At 36.6% G+C, this 23,195-nt stretch overlaps 1 protein-coding gene across 1 annotated transcript in view; it reads left to right on the top strand.

Moving 5' to 3' along the window:
- The first annotated feature begins 14,860 nt into the window (after positions 1 to 14,860).
- The window catches only part of LOC135111652 (hemicentin-2-like), a 219,245-nt gene continuing 210,910 nt past the window's right edge, over positions 14,861 to 23,195 (top strand). The window contains exon 1 of the mRNA XM_064025196.1: positions 14,861 to 15,880. The gene's annotated coding sequence lies outside the window, so the exon portion shown is untranslated. The remainder of the gene's footprint in view (positions 15,881 to 23,195) is intronic.

Raw genomic sequence — 23,195 nt, 5'->3', positions numbered from 1 at the left:
AGACTAGCATAAAACAAAATTCACAAGAACTAGAATCGGTAGGTCAATTTTGTTCAGATGTATAAACGTTGAAATAAAAAAGAAATTTAAAAATACGCATAGCTCTTGTCAAATAATTTTTTTTACGGCTAGAACACTTTGAAAGATCTGTGAGTTGGGTGTATTTTAAAATTTTGCAATTAAAGATGAAAAATTTAAAGATTTAAATTGAAAATTCTAGATCCATGTTAAAAAGCTTGAGGCACGTTGTATTAAAACTAACTCTCCTATAACTCTCAGAAATGTGATCTTTATTTATTCAGATAAATTTTTGGCAAAGAAGAAGAAAAGTCTTAAGATTTGGTTTACATTTCTCCATTCCGACAGCAAAGCTTAAATTTATTAATGGTTTTCTAACTTAAGATAAATTAGTAGATTACTTAAAGAAACTAAAAAGTGATAATTAAGAGTAATGACTGGAAATTATCAATTAAAAAAAATAATAATAATAGCTTCAAACAGTCTCACCACAAGATTAACAAATTTGTTAACAATTTGATAAAAGGGTAAAAAAATAGTTAAAATAAAGATATTGTAATTATCAAAAGATAAAGGGAGATAAATGGTTATGTTAAATAAGCATAACTACACAACCAAGACAAAATAAATTTTGATTAACAGCAGTAAATTAAAGAAGATGAATGGGAATAAACTGAAACAGTTTATTAGATTAGAAGATAAACTTACCTCAATAAAATACTGAGAAAATTCCACAATCAGACTATTCAAGACTTCCACACCAGGAGTGAAGTTTAATCTTTCTGTGGTTCATAAAGCAGCTTACCCGATCATACCGACATTATCTTTTTTCTTTGTAGTTCCGGTTTTGGTTCCAATATAAATACATAATAATTACACTGTGAAATATTCCTCTCCATTCATAAGGAAGGCAAAGATGTTTTTAACTTTGGTTACCGGCGTCACACGTCCAGCTTTGATATAAAATCCTTTTTCAATAAAATTCCTTTGACAGAAGCCGTTAGGATTTGTGTTGAACATTGCAAGAAATAAGCTTTAATTTCAAATAACCTTACCATCACACCATTTAAATAATTGTTAGAATTACTAACTAAAGTTTTTTTTTCTCAAAAATGTTCTGTATCAGCAAATAGGAGCCACAATGGGTTTTCCATTCGGTCAAACTTCTGCAAAAAAAAAAAAAAAAAAAAAAATATATATATATATATATATATATATATATATATATATATATATATATATATATATATATATATATATATATATATATATATATATATATATATATATATTTTTTTTTTTTTTTTTTCTTTCATTATGAAGAAAATGGATTAATAGATTTCAGACCTATTATGTGTAAAAAAGTATATTTACCCAAGCTTTGTTCTCTTTAAAGGGTAAACATTATATTTCCTTTACTATAAAAAATAAAGAAGAACTTCTTGCTCTTTCTGAATGCACTGTACGTACTAGTAACAAAGGACAATAATTGTTTTAATATTGATATTTACTATGAAAATACTCTTAATGAATATCCATCATTCTTAAAAGTAACTTGATCAAACACTCACCTAAAAGCAGTATCAGATATGTTCCTTATGGAAATCATCTAATAATGAAGTCAGTAAACTCACACATTATTTTCTACCACTGGTTGCCCTAATTACCTAATAAAAAAAAATTTGTAAAAAAGGTTCCTAAGAAATGTGTTTTCCAGCAGCAATTGTGTTTCAGTCAATGAAAAACAACTTAAGTACATAACATTACCGTATTCCTTATATGAAATTGATAGAGACATCATTTTCCTGACTTGTATTTCAGATTTATTTTCATATATTATAATACGTAAGATTTTTTTTTTTTCTCTTAAATATAAAAACACCTTGCCTAAGCACTTGTCCTCAAATATTTTATATTCTTTCATATGTTCTGACTGTTCAGCCAGGAATATTGGTTTCATGTCTTAGAACCTAAAACTGAGGATGTCCGAACACAAACTAATAGATCTGTAATTTCCCGGGACCTTTTCAACATAAAAGAATATACAATAAAATTTAATGATTCCGTAAAGAAGACTAGTTTAATGTTTATATCAAGTAATGAAGTATATCTCCGGGTAGCTGAATCGCTATTTCTACATCATTATAAGGCGCTGTAAAATGTAATTATGTGAATTTTTTTTTTTTTTTATTTTCTTGTACAACAGATAGTCCTTGCTAACTGTAAGAGGCTCAGTCGTCTCCTCCCTCTGGCCAAGAACTGTTTCATTTTTTTTTCACAATTTCACTTTTTTGTTTATTTATTTATTTATTTATTTTTACAGATATAAAGATAGATTGGTTTGTTGTATATCTGAAACGTCAAAAATAAAGCGTGTGTGTGTGTGTGTGTGTGTGTGTGTGTGTGTGTGTGTGTGTGTGTGTGTGTGTGTGTGTGTGTGTGTGTGTGTGTGTGTGTGTGTGTGTGTGTGTGTGTGTGTGTGTGTGTGTGTGTGTGTGTGTGTGTGTGTGTGTGTGTGCCTGATTTTAGTGATGATCGTTGAACGTGGGAAAAGCAGCCATAGTATGGAAAGGGTCACCAGGAAAATATAAACATCTTGACGATGGTGGGATCCTCGTTCACTAAGCTAACACTTCGGAATAATCTCATTCTGAGGCACATCTATAAATATTAATTCACGAACACTTGGATCTTGCCGGTTTGCCGGACAAAGTAATCATTCACCCTGCACACTCAGGAATACGAGACTACTTCCACCAACAAGATCATTCTTTCTCTCAATCGGACTTCATACTCTTGGGCAGCACCAAGTGTGACTCACAGCTTCACATTCTGGAAGCACCTCACCAGCATAAGCTGCGTAAACCCCTCGATTAGTGACATGACTTCGTGTGACTTAAGTTTTCTTATTTCCGATTGGCTTCTTACTCTTGACGCTTGCATGTATCTACGTATTTGAGTGTGTAATAATAATAATAATAATAATAATAATAATAATAATAATAATAATAATAATAATAACAATAATAATAATAATAATAATGGTACTACTACTAGTGCTGCTGCTGCTACTACTACTACTACTACTACTACTACTACTACTACTTTTTTTTATTTTATGTATGAAGGACTCTGGCCGAAACCAACAAAAATCCAATAAAAAAAATATGCCCACTGAAATGCCAGTCCCATAAAACGGTCAAAGCAGTGGTCAAAAATTGATGAATAAGTGTCTTGAAACCTCCCTCTTGAAGGAATTCAAGTCATAGGAAGGTGGAAATACAGAAGCAGGTAGGGAGTTCCAGAGTTTACCAGAGAAAGGGATGAATGATTGAGAATACTGGTTAACTCTTGGGTTAGAGAGGTGGACAGAATAGGGGTGAGAGAAAGAAGAAAGTCTTGTGCAGCGAGGCCGAGGGAGGAGGGGAGGCATGCAGTTAGCAAGATCAGAAGAGCAGTTAGCACGAAAATAGCGGTAGAAGACAGCTAGATATGCAACATTGCGGCGGTGAGAGAGAGGCTGAAGACAGTCTGTTAGAAGAGAGGAGTTGATGAGAAGAAAAGCTTTTGATTCCACCCTGTCTAGAAGAGCAGTATTAGTGGAACCCCCCCAGACATGTGAAGCATACTCCATACATGGACGGATAAGGCCCATGTACAGAGTTAGCAGTTGGGGGGGTGAGAAAAACTGGCGGAGACGTCTCAGAACACCTAACTTCATAGAAGCTGTTTTAGCTAGAGATGAGATGTGAAGTTTCCAGTTCAGATTATAAGTATAGAACAGACCGAGGATGTTCAGTTTAGAAGAGGGGGACAGTTGAGTGTCACTGAATAAGAGGGGATAATTGTCTGGAAGGTTGTGTCGAGTTGATAGATGGAGGAATTGAGTTTTTGGGGCATTGAACAATACCAAGTTTGCTCTGCCCCAATCACAAATTTTAGAAAGATCAGAAGTCAAGCGTTCTGTGGCTTCCCTGCGTGAAATGTTTACCTCCTGAAGGGTTGGACGTCTATGATAAGACGTGGAAAAGTGCAAGGTGGTATCATCAGCGTAGGAGTGGATAGGACAAGAATTTTGGTTTAGAAGATCATTAATGAATAATAAGAAGAGAGTGGGTGACAGAACAGAAACCTGAGGAACACCACTGTTAATTCATTAAGGGGAAAGAACAGTGACCCTCTACCACAGCAGCAATAGAACGGACAGAAAGGAAACTTGAGATGAAGTTACAGAGAGTAGGATAGAAATCGTAGGTGGGTAGTTTGGAAATCAAAGCTTTGTGCCAGACTCTATCAGAAGCTTTTGATATGTCCAAGGCAACAGTAAAAGTTTCACCAAAATCGCTAAAAGAAGATGACCAAGATTCAGTAAGGAAAGCCAGAAGATCACCAGTAGAGCGGCCTTGACGGAACCCATACTGGCGATCAGATAGAAGGTTGTGAAGTGATAGATGTTTAAGAATCTTCCTGTTGAGGATAGATTCAAAAACTTTAGATAGGCAGGAAATTAAAGCAATAGGACGGTAGTTTGAGGGATTAGAACGGTCACCCTTTTTAGGAACAGGTTGAATGTAGGCAAACTTCCAGCAAGAAGGAGAAGTAGATGTTGACAGACAGAGCTGAAAGAGTTTGACTAGGCAAGGTGCAAACACGGCGGCACAGTTTCAGAGAACAATAGGAGGGACCTCATCAGGTCCATAAGCCTTCCGAGGGTTTAGGCCAGAGAGGGCATGGAAAACATCATTGTGAAGAATTTTAATACGTGGCATGAAGTAGTCAGAGGGTGGAGGAGAGGGAGGAACAAGCCCAGAATCGTCCAAGGTAGAATTTTTAGCAAAGGTTTGAGCGAAGAGTTCAGCTTTAGAAATAGATGTGATAGCAGTGGTGCCATATGGTTGAAATAGAGGAGGGAAAGAAGAAGAAGCAAAGTTATTGGAGATATTTTTGGCTAGATGCCAGAAGTCACGAGGGGAGTTAGATCTTGAAAGGTTTTGACATTTTCTGTTAATGAAGGAGTTTTTGGCTAGTTGGAGAACAGACTTGGCATGGTTCCAGGCAGAAATATAAAGTGCATGAGATTCTGGTGATGGAAGGCTTAAGTACCTCTTGTGGGCCACCTTTCTATCATGTATAGCACGAGAACAAGCTGTGTTAAACCAAGGTTTAGAAGGTTTAGGGCGAGAAAAAGAGTGAGGAATGTACGCCTCCATGCCAGACACTATCACCTCTGTTATGCGCTCAGCACACAAAGACGGGTCTCTGACACGGAAGCAGTAGTCATTCCAAGGAAAATCAGCAAAATACCTCCTCAGGTCCCCCCAACTAGCAAAGGCAAAACGCCAGAGGCACCTTCGCTTAGGGGATCCTAAGGAGGGATTGGAGCGATAGGACAAGGTAAAGATATGAGATTGTGATCGGAGGAGCCCAACGGAGAAGAAAGGGTGACAGCATAAGCAGAAGGATTAGAGGTCAGGAAGAGGTCAAGAATGTTGGGCGTATCTCCAAGACGGTCAGGAATACGAATAGAGTGTTGCACCAATTGCTCTAGGTCATGGAGGATAGCAAAGTTGTAGGCTAGTTCACCAGGATGGTCAGTGAAGTGAGAGGAAAGCCAAAGCTGGTGGTGAATATTGAAGTCTCCAAGAATGGAGATCTCTACAAAAGGGAAGAGGCTCAGAATGTGCTCCACTTTGTAAGTTAAGTAGTCAAAGAATTTCTTATGGTCAGAGGAGTTAGGTGAGAGGTATACAGCACAGATAAATTTAGTATGAGAGTGATTCTGTAGTCGTAGCCAGATGGTGGAAAACTCGGAAGATTCAAGAGCGTGGGCACGAGAGCAAGTTAAGTCATTGCGCACATAAATGCAGCATCCAGCTTTGGATCGAAAATGAGGATAGAGAAAGTAGGAGCGTACAGAAAAGGGGGTACTGTCAGTTGCCTCAGACACCTGAGTTTCAGTGAGGAAAAGAAGATGAGGTTTAAAAGAGGAGAGGTGGTGTTCTACAGATTGAAAATTAGATCTTAGACCGCGAATGTTGCAGAAGTTAATGAAGAAAAAGTTGAGGGGGGTGTCAAGACACTTAAGCTTGTCAACAGAAAGGCAGTCCGACCTGGGGACATTTATGGTCCCCTCTCCAGATGGGGAGCTAGTGTAGGAATTGCCATGATGATTTTAAAATTTTTGAGTGAAGGGTGTGTGTGTTATTAGGTGCTTGTAGTTTTGTGTGGAGGAAGAGAGTTGTCTTTAGAGGGCAGGCTGTGACTGCCCCCTTGTGTTGTGAGACACAAAGGGAAACGTTCAGTGAGGTCACAGCTGGGTTTAATGATAAGTTCACAACACCCCCTGAACAGTGCTTTAGACCTCACTGGGAGTAATTATCGTTTCGGCAGGTGTCTACTCCTCCTCCTCCTCCTCCTCCTCCTACTACTACTACTACTACTACTACTACTACTACTACTACTACTCCTACTACTACTACTACTACTACTACTACTACTACTACTACTACTACTACTACTACAACTACTACTACTACTACTACTACTACTACTACTACTACTATTAATAATATTAATAATGATAATAATAATAATAATAACTCTAATAATAATAATAATAATAATAATAATAATGATAATAATAATAATAATAATAATAATAATAATAATAATAATAATAATAATAAACGGTTTATCTAAGTAGCAGCCGTGAAACTGAAAATATACAAGTTAATATTACAAGGTTCTTGGGTTGTTTCAGAATGAAGGGGATAAAGTGACAAATGAATGTCTTATGCTGAAATTAAAAGAAATTATATGAGCTTTGTGGTGCCTCCCAGGCTAGGCTCGGTCCTGCAGGCCAAAGCCGGGGTGTCATAGCGATGACACAAGGCGACGGGAGGGATACCCTTGCCTAGGCCCTAGAGGGTGGTGGCACACTCGAGCCTGGGCAGCGCTGCGGGCTCCGATGGGTGGGCGGCGAGACAGGCGGGAGTCGCGTCCTCAGATATTTTCTGTGTGGGATCAGCTGGCTGCCATACGGGAAATATTGCTCGGGGCGGCTGATGGGGATGGCGGAGGTTAGGATGCAGCCTGGGTCACCGGGAGGTGGTGGGTTTGCTGTAGGATGGCGGTCTCCGTGGTAGTGGATACTCCCGCTAAGATTAACACTTGATAAAAGTTGACTGCGGAAACCCTCAAGCCTCACATCTGCCCCACGCATGAAGCTTCATCGTTCATCAAGTCACACGTTAATTCACTGTTTTTCATTAATTTTCCATTTTTTTTTATTTTTTTTTTATTTCGCATCTATTTTTATAAGAAATTAGAGAAATGAAATTTTTCAGTGTTAATATCTTTTTTTCATGTCACATCACTTACGAAATGGCAAGGACATAACATTTAGCTTTTAGAGAGAAAGATATTCGTATATATATATATATATATATATATATATATATATATATATATATATATATATATATATATATATATATATATATATATATATATATATATATGAATATTTTACTTGTATAGTTTTAAATAATGCCAATATTATAGAATGTACCTAAAAACCATAAATACTACAGTATGTAAATACTTAAAAACATTTGACTGGTAAAACCAAAAATCACATTGCGGTCGAGTTCGTGTGCCTCTAAAGCAGACTACCTAACGCCCACGAAAAGGAACATCTCCCTCGGCATCAGAGAAGTGGATGGTATCGTGTTCCTCTTGACACTTTAAGAGATGCCGCCGCTGCAGCTGCCCCCAGACTGGGACACTCAGCCAGCAGGTGCCGCACAGTCCAGAAGAAGCAGTCATTGTAGTGAGATGCAACACGATGAGAGATACGTGCATGAATCACATGGTTCGTCCTGAGCAGTTAAGGGATCATACTTTGGGATGTTAGAAAATTGATTTTATGAGGTAGATAAGTATGTTGCTGTTGCGTGTCTTACATATATCCAGAACACTCACATTGATCAGCTTCCCAGTAGACATAGAAATCAATACTGCAGGATATCAACACGCCCGGTGACCGATATGGTGGCCACAGTCTTAAGGGATCGAGGAGAGAAAGGCCGAGGACAACTCGTAACACTCCCAAGAAGACCAGCTGTCCAATATAACTCGACACACGATGGGTCTTGAAAGTCACAGGACGCGGCCACCGGTATGGTTGTGCTACGTTTCCTTGTCACCAGAGGCCACCACCACGGGTCTGGTCCTTGGTTGGTAAGTGACAGGGCATTTCTCTATCCAAAAAAATTGCTTGTATCCTTGATTAATTAAATGGTTGCCTTACCTGCACAGCTTGTTTCACTTTCAATCACTATTCATTTATTAAAAAAAATTACTGCTGATTAAACTGTTACGTACTATATTTTCCTCATAAGCTGATTATATACAATTCAAACGCATTTTTCTCCCATTCGTGACTACCATCATACACCTGTTTGCAGCATTATTACTTATTCAGTAGCATAAAGCAGCTACGTATTTCGTATATCGTTCTCATATTTTGTGTAAATGTTATTCCTTCTTCAGTCATTTTTACTTAAAAATTCTTGCAACGAGTCTTTCCACGTAGTTGTATTAGTTACCAGCCGTCTCACCCCTGTTCATATATTCATAGAAGTCCTTTCAGACTTTTTTGTGGCGAGACACAATTCATCCTCCATCGTGGACTAGTCACTCAATGAACACCTGGGGTTACGTAGGAAAAGTAAGCAGCAGTTCCGCGGATGTCACGAGAACCCCTCTCTTATTCCTCAGATATGGAGTAATCAGCTATGCGTGAAAAGCTTTTCTTTGCAGGATGATGCCCGGCCATTGTCAAACAATGCAACTGGACTCTACCTGTCATTGTGGAAAAAAAAATGAATGTTGACTTTCGTATTTGGACGCGCCAATAATTTTCATTTGTTTGTTATTATCATTTCTTGACATTATATATTTATAATAAACCACAGTTCTCGCTCCTTCTCTCTCTCTCTCTCTCTCTCTCTCTCTCTCTCTCTCTCTCTCTCTCTCTCTCTCTCTCTCTCTCTCTCTCTCTCTCTCTCTCTCTCTCTTTGTCTCACGTTGAGTATGTGTTAGGTAAAATTGAACCTCTTATTTTCTGCAAAAATATTCATTGGCTTTCAGGCCGTAGGAATGTTCTAAAGACTTTTCAAGGAGCAGTTTGAATCACATTGAACTACAGCAACAGTACAGCACATATGATATAATTATGAAAAAAAGAAAAGAAAGAAAGAAAGAAAGAAAGAAACGTGGCTTTTACTGACACATTTAAGGAGTAACTTATTTCACATTTATTTAATGAAAAAATACGTAATATTTAGGTCAAGACAAGCATACAGCAAAAAAAAAATAAATAAATAAAGGAAAAACAAACTTAGTCCTTAGGTCAAGAAAATTAAACTGATCTTTGGTCTGGTAATCATATAAGGCTACACCAATAAATTAATTTGTAATAGTGGGGATATATGTAGCAATACTGATATAAATAGCAAAGCAACGCAGACTTTAGAGGTAGAACAAATTTAGTACAACACAAGAAGAATAATGCTAAGTAAATATATTATCAGCCACCGCAGGTTATTTTCAGTGGTTTCCTTTGCTCCACAAGATTTAATTTCTGCGAGATCGTTATTCAGTCCGTTAATCAACCTTTCACTGCGACACACCCAACCAGAGCAGAACAATGCCAAGCAAGCCACACATCACCACCTGACCATTTAACATGTTACTGGCGTGAGACAATCAATGGCCGAGTGGTCTGCGTTAGGATATGGTGATTTTGGTAACCCCAGTTCGAGTCCTGCTGGATATTGACAATAACCTAAGAATACATTATGCTTCGTTACAGCCTTATCTTCAATGGCGATGGCATCTGGGAGTCATGGAGGGTGGCGTGGACCTGTGCAGAGCCGTCACTCAGAAAACCCTGCCTGCGCCACCAAGGGCCGGGATCAGACATCTGAACCTTCACAAATATAAGGAGCCTACCACCTAATCATCCAAGAGTCGAAACTGCAGAAGAATGGCATAATGTCGCTATACCTATTTCCTGATATATCACTGGTCAACAACCAAAAGGGTTCCGAGAGCAGAGCAGCAATTTTCGACTGATTTTAGGTCAATGATAATGAATATCATAGTTAAAATAACTCTACTTTTCAAGATACACCTATGTGCTAGAAGAGTTTCCAACAGGCACAACACTCACAGTCATACTGACCTTCATTACTGACCCAGCAGTTACAGAAGGTGGTTGTCCTGTGCAAATGTGTATTTTGTGGTGAAATGTAAGTGATTTTTCCAGTCAAACACTTTTTAATATATAATAATTATTCATTGATCAAGGAATTCATACGCATGATAGGCATTTAATGCTAATTTTATTTTTTTACTAAATTATATAAATATTTTTGCTAAGCTTTCATACTATGTACTGTAACGAATGATTTATATGAAAAAAAAAAGTTTTGTTTTTCTTCAAATTGTTTGTTGTTTTTTGCTTTCAGATGCCTCGTAGTTGTGCGAATAAACCAAATAACTTCTGCTACATTTGTGGTGAGGTGACCTTTGCATCACAGAAGCTCAGTATAAGTGCTATGGTAAGAAAGGCATACCACCTATATTGGTGACCAGGATAAGAACTGGGCTCCTCATATAATTATGTTGTAACACTTGTGCTACTAATCTTCGCCAATGACTGAACAGGAAGAGGAAAAGAATGCCCTTTGTTGTGCCGATGACCTGGCGAGAGCCAACAGAACAAACCAGCAATTGATATTTTTGCATGGTACCTCCAGTACAAAAGGGCTTGTCAAAGAATTAAAAGCAGTCCATTAAGTATCCAAACATTCCATCAGCTATTCGCCCAGTTCCACAAGGAGAAGGTCTACCTGCTCCTTATGCACTAACTTCGGTATCATTCTAGTTAGATGAGGAAAATGGTGAGGAGGAAGAAGAGAAGGAAGACAGTCATGGATTGCAAAGAAATCTAAATTCTGATGAAGAAAAAACATACTCCTCTAGGCCACATCTTATAACACAAGGGGAACTCCATGACCTTGTCAGGATCTACAACTACCTAAGAATAAGGCAGAGCTGCTTGGCTCTCGTCCTCAACAGTGGAATCTCCTAGCAGCTGATGTGAAGATTCAAAATTCCGTGACCGTCAGCAGCAGTTCAATTATTTATTTTTTTTTTTTTGTAATGGAAGGTAATTTAGTGCCCTTCAACAATATTAATGGTTTGATGGAAACACTTGGCATCGAATATGAACCCAGTCATTGGAGATTGTTCACAGATTCATCATAAATTAATCTAAAAGGTGTCTTACTGTATAATGGCAACAATAAGCCGTCAATTCCTGTGGGCTATGCACCAAATGTGAATGAAATTTATAAAAAACATAAGGCATATGCTGCAAAAACATAAAATCTAGTGAATATCAGTGGGGAGTCTGTGATGATTGAAAGTTGTTGCTCTTGTGGTGGGGTTGCAGGGAGGATACACTAAGTGCTGTTGCTTTTTTATGTGCATGGGACAGCCGTGCAAGAGGTTCCCACTATATCAGAAAAGACTGGCCACCTCGTCAATCATCGGAACCTGAAATGAAAAATGTTCAACATCCACCACTCGCTGAACCAAACAAAAATTTGACATTACCGCTAACACATAAAAGTGGGATTCATGAAGAACTTTGTAAAAGCTATGGACAAACCCGGTCAAGGATTCAAGTATTTAAAAACAAAATTCCCCTCACTGAGTGACGCTAAGTTAAAAGAGGGAGTTTTTATCGGTCCTCAGATTCGTGAGCTTCTTAAAGATGGCGGCTTTCAATCAGCCCTTCATGGGAAGGAGAAAGATGCCAAGGAAGCACTCAAGTTAGGCAGAGGGATTTCTCAGAAACCAAAGGGGGAAAAAAAAAAACTATGAAGAATTGGTAAAAAAACCTCATCAAGGCTTACAAGAACTTGGAATGTAACATGTCACTTAAAATCCAAAAAATCCAATTTTTTTGGATTTACATTTAGACTTCTTTCCGGCGAACTGTGGTGCAGTCAGTGACGAACACGGTGAAAGGTTTCACCAAGATATTTCAGCCATGGCAAAATGGTATCAGAGTAAACGGAACACAACCATGTTTGCAGAGTATTGCTGGTCATTGACAAGAAATGTTTTTTTCAGCCGAATATAAGCGTCAAGCAAAAAGGAAGAGGGTAGATAAGGAATAAAACATGACACATATTGTGCATTGTAATAAAATATTCAAATACTACATGACTCGTATCTTTACAGCTGTAACCAATAAGCATTTTTAAAGCGATATTTAGATTCAAGACATGAAATTGCGTAAGAATGAATTAATCTAATTTAAGAAACATAACTTTTCAAAGATTGTTGATCAGTGAATAGAATGAATTACATATCCAGCTGGCCATTTGCCGTAGATGCTGTATTCCTGGAGAGTTGCGTGATTATTTAAAGCTTAGCGAGTAAGGGACGCATGTCTAAATAATTACATAATAATAATAATAATAATAATAATAATAATAATAATAATAATAATAATAATAATAATAATAATGATAATAATAATAATAATTATTATTATTATAATAATAATAATAATAATAATAATAATAATAATAATAATAATAATAATAATAATAATAATAATAATAATAATAATAATAATAATAATAATAATAATAATAATAATAATAATAATAATAATAATAATAATAATAATTATTATTATTATTATTATTATTATTATTAACATTACTATTATTATTGTTGTTGTTGTTATTAATACCATTATCATTATCATTAAAATTTGTAATAATAATAATATTAATAATAATAATAAGAAGAAGAATATTATGTATATATATATATATATATATATATATATATATATATATATATATATATATATATATATATATATATATATATATATATATATATATATATATATATATATATATATATATTATCTACTTGTGACAAAAGTCAGCTTTCCTCTGTGCTGGTGAGTAGTTAATGTTCTCCTATTCCGTATAATAATTTCAATTCATCGTCGCCAGCTGAATACAGACCTCCATCTATAAAGTTCATTCTTTCTGCATTATTTGGACATCTACTATTCCGTCGCCTGACGCAATATTGTGAATGTTCAGGGTACATTCAAAATTTTCGGTATGGATTTAGGAGGAACGATAGTACCTGTAATTCTATAGTCATTTCGACAGAGGAGTCAGGAATTATTGGGACTGATTTATATGTCGTATCTAATTAACCATAAATGACTGTTACATAAATTGCATCTATTATTTTTGGTATCGAAGTAAAAGTCTTTAGTATGTTAAATGAACTTCTATCATATTAGAAGCAACATGTCTGATCTTTTCAGATTTTAACAAGGGAATCACATCTGGAGTGTCCCATGGCACTGTTCTTGAACCTGCATTTCCCAATATTTTTTATTACTTTTTACTGCATTGAAGGTTATATAATATGATATGATGATGATACAACGATCTATACAAAAATCTTACCCTAACTCTGAGGTTAACAGTACCTGCCTCACTTGATGAAGACAAGAACAGGTTTGCAACTGATGCAGGTCTCGAACAGTTCCCTGATCACCATAGATTACATTTAGCTGACAGTGTCTTACCTGATGTACCCTCTTTGAAATAATTAAAAAATTGACCTTCGAGTGTCACCTCAGATATGTGGCATTACGCAGTGCTCAAACAAACAATGATGTACGAAAATCCTTCAAGATATTTTCACGTAAAAACATTTTAAAGACAATAGTTTTATTTATTTATTTATTTTTTATTATTAATTGATTTTGATTTTTTTTTCATTTCTGTTAATTTTCATCACTGCTCATCAGTTTGGATGTTAAGTGCATTGCGATTCAGAATTATTAGATAAAGTACTTACATTTAATTTTCATTACCGAACATTTCACTTGAAATCCACCATAGAAAGAATATTGCAGCATTAAGCGTATTCTACAGATTTTTTTTTAAATAATCCCGTTAGCTCATACACAGTAAACTCAAAGCTCCTTACATCTCAGGACGTGTGGCTAGATATTCACTATCACTCATTTCCCGACTCTTGCTGTTTATACACTGGCCGACTTCTCAGTACTCTTGATGCCTTATTCCCTACTTTACTGGAATACGAAATACATAACCTAATGATGCTTTGCATACCGCTGATGTCAAATCGTTGAAGCCTCTGGATTTTTTTTATCATTAATACTTCAACAGTATTCATGGGCTTTCAGTTTACTTTTTCGTATTTGTTTCAGGTTTTTATAAGATGGTTCATTTCATCATTATATTTTAATATCATAGATTTTGATATCTTAATGAGTTGATGCTCGCCGTTAGATCCACTTTGGAGTATAATGCTTCAAATAAAACCATTAACTGCAAATCATCCTAATCTCGATCTTCAATACCTATAATAATAATAATAATAATAATAATAATAATAATAATAATAATAATAATAATAATGATAATAATAATATATTAGTAATAGTAATGATTATATGTATATATATATATATATATATATATATATATATATATATATATATATATATATATATATATATATATATATATATATATATATATATATATATATATATATAGTGAGAGAGAGAGAGAGAGAGAGAGAGAGAGAGAGAGAGAGAGAGAGAGAGAGAGAGAGAGAGAGGTGGGGGGGGGGGGGGGAAATGGTGGAGGTTCAATCTCCTCTCTCGCTGTCTGGAGTCCTCTACTATTACCTCCAGTTTCCTCATCTCCTCCGCAGGGGACACATCAGGGGCTTAAACGCCCATGAAACCATCCTTACTCAGTGTCCTTTCAAGCCCCTACTTAAAAGAAGCTCAAGTGCAGGGAAAAGACACACCATGGTTCCACATACTGTTTTCGCCTCGCTGAGCGTCTTGTCATTATTCATTGTATTCAGTTCGACCGCCAATTCAACCTTGTCTACTAACACATCGTAAGAAGTAGTTGTCGCACCGAGGTTCAAATAAGCACGTTTTTGCTGTAATTCAAAGTATTATTTTCCCAGGAAACAATGCCTGACTCAGGAATGCGTGCTCATGGGCGACAGCAGATTACCTACTCACACACCTCGTCTTTAGAACTTCGAAGCCTCATATGACGTCATCCGTGGTGAAGCTTAGAACTCATATCGTTCTTTTGATTTTGGAATGAATGTCTCCCACGCCTGCGTCTCCGGGATCAGGATGACCCCGCGCGGCGCTGTCCGTGAGGAGGTGCCGGGTGGCTCAGTCCTGTTTGACTGCCGCGGGAGGTGGGTGTCTCGCTCCGGCTGTGGCTCCCGAGGACTGTTGCTGCTGCTCGTACAGCCGCCGGTGTGTGACCACCTTATGACCTGGATCACTTTACAAAGTTGTAAAAATGGTCAGAAAAACTCAGTTTTGCAAGAGCACGTTTAAGTGAGAGAAGTTATCTGAACACGACACAAAAAGAAGGAAAAGTGACGTAGAGAATATTCAATGAATTCAATGAAATACACAGAATGAGTTAATAGAGCAGCCTCGCAGTCCTTCATGGATCAGCCATTGTGAAGTTCTAAGACAGTAAGTGGACAGCCTACCGAGTACCGGCAGTCCTTGTGATCGTGAGTGGTGGAGGGAGGGTGGCTGCCAGGACCGCAGTACAATTTTACTCATGACCATTCCGAGGGTATGTGGCGATCACGAACACTGACAAGACAGCGCGGGACGCCTGCCTCTTGACGCCTGGACATTGTCGTCTTCCACTTTACGGTACGTGACAGAAGAACAATAAGTGAACCATTTTCGAATGCAAATCTGTTTATACAAAAGCCTACTTAAAAGTTACTACAACAGATGGTTTTCTGGGTAGTGTGTGTGTGTGGGTGGGTGAGAGGGTGGGTGAGTGTATGGGTGAATGTGGTGTATTTTGATACCAGATTACAAAAAAAAGAAAAGAGAGAAATCCATGTTCGCTTGTTTTCCTTTTCAATTGAATGCAGATTTCCATGCCCTGTACATCAGTTACACAGTCACTGTTTTACTCTGAAATCACGTAACGCATTTTTCACGGTCTATATGAATGCCTCAGTTTGTCTGTCCGTCTGTTCCGTCTTTCTACCTATCGGCTCGTTCGTATGTATGCATGCATGTGTGAATGTGCCAAGGTTTTTTTTCTCATACAAATTTGAGTGTGTGTGTGTGTGTTTGTGTGTGTGTGTGTGTGTGTGTGTGTATGTGTGTGTGTGTGTGTGTGTGTGTGTGTGTGTGTGTGTGTGTGTGTGTGAAGTGTGAGTGGTGTGCGACTTTCAGTGAAACCCGAGAAGAAACAAGTATTTCTTAGCCGATTTCTGCTTCGATAAACTTAGAAAACCAGGAAGACGTGACCTCAACTCAGCTTCTTTATGGAACCAGAATGTATTGCCGTCTCCTGCGTGTCCCTAACCCCGCCGTTTTTTTATTTTTTTTATTTGCTGTTCACGCTCCACACATTCGATTGACCACACCTGCACTCTCTCTCTCTCTCTCTCTCTCTCTCTCTCTCTCTCTCTCTCTCTCTCTCTCTCTCTCTCTCTCTCTCTCTCCTAGAATTTTAGAGTTGTACATCACTTGCAGACTTTTTTTTTCGTGTTCATGTGGTATTTATCATCAGTGGATTTATAGCTTGTCTGTTCTTAGCGATTGGTTTTTAAATCTCGGGAGATGATTTCCGTCTGTGTGTGTGTGTGTGTGTGTGTGTGTGTGTGTGTGTGTGTGTGTGTGTGTGTGTGTGTGTGTGTGTGCGTGTGTGTGTGCGCGCGCGCGTGCATTGTCTCGTGTATGTGTGTATATATATATATATATATATATATATATATATATATATATATATATATATATATATATATATATATATATATATATATATATATATATATATTTTTTTTTTTTTTTTTTTTTTCCTCCTAAGGGTAGACGGGCACGTGGCCGTGTCGTTGAGGGAGGGTGTTGTTACCGTTGAGTTTCTTGAGTACGTGACGAGTATGGGTGAAACAAATCACAACCTTGTTCGACTCACAGAAATGTTTCTTTTAACTCTTCTCGTTCAGCTTGATGATTTCAAGCTGTTACTTGCGCAGTTTTTTTTTTTTCTTTCCATTAAGATGGCGAATATTTCATGAGATAAATGATTCCAGTTGATTTTCATAGCTAAAAAAAAAAAAAAAAATCAGGAAAATAAGTTCTTTCCATGGTCCACTTCCTGTCGAGCGACCTTTTAGAGCAGGAGGAAGGGTGAGGTCCCAGAGGTCCCAGCTATTTCGAGTGGCTTGCCTCTTTGTTATTTGATGTTGACTCAAAATTTAAAGTTTTTTTTATTATTATTTTTTCAAAGACTGAAAATATTTTTCTGACTCGCAAAATATGTTCCTGCCAGGATTAGCAAAAATTGTTGTTTCGGGCACTCTTCCACTGTCCCTAAATTTCCTGGATATCCTGAGATGATGTATGTGTGGGTGACTGCAATCGAAGCGCGGCAGACGTCTGTCCCAGGCTTGGGCAAGGCGGCTGTGCCTCGCGATAGGCACCACCAGACCACGTTATTGACGGAGCTAAGCCTTGCCGACCATTAAATAGTTCTCGTGAATGTTCGGAGCGAGCCCTCAACCGGCAACGCACTGACCTGCAGTTATTACAATTGCTAATTAAAGCAGGCTGTGATGTTAGAGCCAGCGTGTAGGCCGGATGGGACAAAAATTAAAGGAATCACTAACAAAACTCCAATGAAAAGTATGAGTTACATGGCACAAAATTGTTTCGATGACGTTATGAATTCCCCAGCTCTTTTATATGATTTCAAAGGTTCTGTCAAAAGCGTCACAGTATTTCAACACCGTCACCTATTAAAAGATACAAGAAGCAACACATCATATGCTACACTCCTTGAAGCTTAGTAAAAAAAAAAAAAATTGTTCAAACGATTTCCTTCATAAAAAGAAGTCATTGTAAAGAAAATTAATGTAGTGTCTTTCCTCAAACATAATTAAGATCTAAAAAAGCAATTTTATAAAAGCATACTAAAAGTTCCAACAGTGTACATGAATGGTCCTTTATGCTATCTGACTTTGAATATGAAATGCTTACTACAGTTAACGTGAACCAAAAAGTAATTAAATTAGGATGAATTAAAAAGAGCAATCATACAGCTATTGCTATTGAAAACAGACAAGTGTTAGTACTAGCAGTAGCAGTGGTAGTAGTAGTAGTAGTAGTAGTAGTAGTAGTAGTAGTAGTAGTAGTAGTAGTAGTAGTAGTAGTAGTAGCAGAGGTTGTAGAGGTAGTGTTAATAGCAGCAGCAATAGTAAGTGATAGTGGTAGTAATCATGGTGAAAATGGTGACAGTCGTACCATCAACAATAAATGGTATTAGTAATCGTGACTGGAAGTACGTATATGATAACAAACGAAAAAACAACACTGAAAAGAAGAAATGTCCATAATGGCCAAAAAGAAAAATAAAGGTGAACCTAAACGAGAAAAGAAAGAGAACAGCATCGCCAGCGTAGAGATGATTTAGTCAAGTGTACACACATACTTCTTTGACATGTATGAAGGACTAATGATATAATATAGCAAGATATTTACTAGAGCGCCGCGCCCTTTGTGTTCTCGGGTCATCCGAGCCTCGCCGTGCCCTGAGGTGAGGAGAAAGCAAGGTGTTATCGAAAAGGTAGAAAAAAAAAATCATTACCACTATTATCATCACCATCACCACACATTCAGAGATAAGCATTGCTCGTCCACAAAGACATTTACCTACAAACACATACACACACACACACACACACTCTCTCTCTCTCTCTCTCTCTCTCTCTCTGCTATCCGCCTGTCGCTGCTGATTGCATAGCATTCAGTGATATTTTTTCATTAATTTCCTGTTTTCATATTTCCGTTTATCTTTCTTTGTTATTGTTTATCTGTAACTACCCCACACCCATTTTTTTTTTTTCTTTCGTAACATCTTTCAGTTTGCTCTTTCATCATTAAGAGTCTTCATTTGTCCTTCTGCGTTATGCTAAACATTATTCTCACTATCCTAGTTTAAGCGCTGTAAAAGTTTACGCCCTAAAACTTTCGAATGGTTCTGTGATATTTTTATTTTTTTTTTATCCATAAATTATCACTACCAGAAAATCTCATGGTAAATTTTTTGTTCTCTCTGAAGCATAGTACACTAGTTTTCATGGTAATGTTGTTTTCTTTGCCAGAAACCTCTCACACTGTCTTTCATTTTAGATGTGCTGGGTGCTTTAGCGCTGCTGGAGCTTAATGGATTCATTTCTCAGATTCTTCTTAAATTCCATTCGAAACATTAATTAATGAGATGTTATAATGAGTCATCAATGAAAATGATTTTGCAAGCGTTACCTGTCTAAGTGCTTTTTTCGCGCCTTAAATGCCATTCCCCTGTGATTTCAAATGGTTAGCTAAAAACTATAGAAATTAGGTGAAATAAGCCGTGTTTGGTGGGAAGTGGCTCCTGTAGGGAAAGTACGGGTTATCTTGAGCCTTATCTCTATTCCGTTGTATGTTGCCTCAAATAACTTTATCCCTATAATATTAGACGGTCTCCCACGGTAAGTAAGGATAATTGGTTATTCTTATTTAAGAATAAATACATGCTAGAAACCAAAGATATCAGTTTGTAAACAAAGCATGTGTTATGGAATTTTTAAACAAAAGGCTTCCTACAGTTAGGTAAGGTTCTTTGGCAAGTTAGAGGTTGATGTTGGTTGAGTAGTTGATTATGGCGAATCTGTCCAATGGCAAAATACCTCCCGTAGAGTGTGCGTAGTCAGACTTGGTAAGTCAATTGTGTGGTAAATCACCCATCGTTCTCAGCCACTGCTTAGCTATCTGTTCCTGATGATCGCGTCTCAGTATAAAGCCTCTAATGACGTAGGTGAAAGCTGAGTTAGTGCTGCGTCATCTCCGTTTTTATACTCATCTCACCAAGAATAATCTACTCAGCACTGATGTCTGTGATATAACTTATTATTCTGTACATTTACCATTAATTAGTAAAACTTGCTTGTGTGACGTAGAAATAGGTAAAGTGACAAGTACACTACATTAAATGGCTGATATGGTGACTGTGGCCAAAGACAATCTGGTGCTGGGCGAAATTGGTCATCCCGTCAGCACGAGTAAATCCAGGAATACATTCACCCAAGTTTAGGTGCCTTTCCTCACTCATTACTCTATATTGCTTTCTGGTAATATAAATTTAACTATTCTTTTTTTTTTTTTTTTTTCATTATATAATTACATTTATTTTTTCTTTTAAGAGAGAAAACAAGAAACAAGGGGCGATCAGGAACAAATGTATATTGTTAAACTGATGGGTCTCTTCTCACTCAGTTACTTTACTCAACTTGCTCCGTTTCCTTCCTGATGTACTTCACGCACAACAAAGCAACAGTATTGTGTTGCGTGGATGCATGCAGATACAGACTGATGCGTAAAATCTATGAGTGAAAGAAGTGAGGTCGCCAAAACATGTTTTTTTGTTCAGATATAATACAAATTATCCACATCTCTATTAAGTTGTATAGACAAAATTGTTTTGTGTGTTGCATGTAGAACATGTTCAGATAGAAATGGAGCAAGCAGAGTAATGGAGCGAAAAGAAATACATAGACATTAGATGTGTGTGTGTGTTACTCATCTTTCCTTGTTGTGTGTTCTTTCATTACACACCATACATTCTGTTACGAAGAGCATACAAAAATGGTTAAGTTTACATTTACAGTAAATAATGTAGATTAATGAGTAAGAAAAATCGCATGAACATTGTATAAATGTGTTTCTAGGGTATCTTTTCAACATTGTGACTAATTAATCACTTCATAATCGATATTAATGCCGTGATTAGCTGTCGAATGTCTGTCATGAACAGAGTTTGTATGCTAAAGTGATTCAATCCACATAATAATAATAATAATAATAATAATAATAATAATAATAATATTATTATTATTATTATTATTATTATTATTATTATTATTATTATTATTATTTTTATCATCATCATCATTATTATTATTATTATTATTATTATTATTATTATTATTATTATTATTATTATTATTTATTTATTTATCTATTTATTTATTTTTTTTTCGCCAGGGAGATTGGTCGAGAATTACAGAAAAAAAAATGTTGCTCAACTTGCTGCTCCCGAAAGGTCAAAGAAATGGTTAAAAAGGTTGATCAGTTCAGTTTTGGAAGTGTTTTCATGCTTCTCTCTTGCACCAGTTCAAATTTTGGAAAGAAAAAAAAAAGAAATCAGAAAGGCATAGAGTTCCAGAGTTTACTAGTGTAAGGGATGAACGAAGATGCCATGCCGGTGAATTTTTGTGGGTGTGTAAACAAGCCTATAAATAACGTAATATTGTTTACAGAGTGACACAGCCCTTATTCAAATCATGATATGCACCTTTTGTTTGAAATACTCTGGCGTAACGTAGCAAGTTCACAAGCAATATTCTGCTATTTTACCAAACACACACACACACACACACACGCTCGCCCACACGCACGTAGAAAACGTACTACCTTTGACGAAGCTGATGGGCAATCTTTACTCTTTCGTTAACTGGTCAACCCGAACACGAGCAACTGCTATGAACTACTCCTCTGTCAATGCCCTCCCTCTTTTTTTATAAGTCTTTTGTGTGGGATTTACTCAAAGGGTATGCAACTAAGGCATACTTAGTATGAAATCCGAAAAAAAAAGACGACTGCCTCCCAAAAATTGAAGGATTTCAATGACCAATAACGTTGAGTGAAGAAAACAAACTGTTTGTGTTAAAATATTTAGTATAAAACAACTACTTAATAAACAATAAAAGAAAATTGCACTGTGTATGAATAAGAATTACCAAAAAAGCGTTAAATACATCCATATAGTCGCATTAACTAGAATGTGCGTCTGCAATACGAAACCAAGAATGTGGTTCAAAATTTACTCTTGTGTCGGAGAGGATCATACTTCTGTGGCGTAGTGGCTGCCAAAGTAATGTCATTGTCTATAAGTATTTGAAACGTAAAAATATCATTAATTGTTTTCTTACTTTACTTATTTACTTGATTTTCTTACTATGATAAAATATTGCTTGATCATAATGCGAGGTCCCTCTACGTAATGAAATGAATAACATATTAAGTATGTGATAACCGTCTAGTTGACCTGTTTTGTGCCGCGAAATCAATTATTAGAAATGGAAGAAGATTAACCAGGTAGGGAAGAGAATAGAAAATTTTGATTTCCAGAATATAGATAATTTTTCATGTTATACTGATCTTATAATATCTTTTAACATTGCTTTCAATTTGTTATTATAATCTTTTTAATAACCGCTCTAATCAAGTATAAACGCCCTAATACCTCGTTACATTGTGTTCCCTTCAAAGTAACACAAACCAGGTACTACAAAGGAATTATTTACATTTGCAGGGATAGAGTTTGAGGTATGAAATAGAAAAAATGCTCACAGATAATACTGAATCTTATTGCCATGTAAGTAAATGCTGTTTAGAGAATTCTGTAATTAGTATGAAGTTTCTCTCTCTCTCTCTCTCTCTCTCTCTCTCTCTCTCTCTCTCTCTCTCTCTCTCTCTCTCTCTCTCTCTCTCTCTCTCTCTCTCTCTCTCTCTCTCTCTCTCTCTCTCTCTCTCTCTCTCTCTCTCTGTAAGGTACGACATTATTCCAGCGGAAACAACAATCAAAATGTGAACACAAAATCCATTGCATATCGTCACAAGAACATGACCACCAACATGACGCCCGATGTCTCTTAAATAACTCAGGCCGTGTAGTAAGTCACACTGAGCTTGTTTGGTCCGCGTCAACACTAAACTGTAATAGAAATATGTTTGTCCACGAGAGAATTTGTAGCTACACCAGCCATTATTAAGCGAAAATACAGTGGAAAAACGTATTTCACGATTCGATTTGACTTTGCTTATGACTTGTTCTTTTAAGATTTGACTGGACTGAAAGATTTTTCTTTTCTTTATATATAACATTTACTATTATCTATATTCC

Source organism: Scylla paramamosain, chromosome 2 (assembly GCF_035594125.1).
Source record: "Scylla paramamosain isolate STU-SP2022 chromosome 2, ASM3559412v1, whole genome shotgun sequence".
Classification (NCBI taxonomy): domain Eukaryota; kingdom Metazoa; phylum Arthropoda; class Malacostraca; order Decapoda; family Portunidae; genus Scylla; species Scylla paramamosain.
This window is presented reverse-complemented; position numbering and strand designations above follow the sequence as displayed.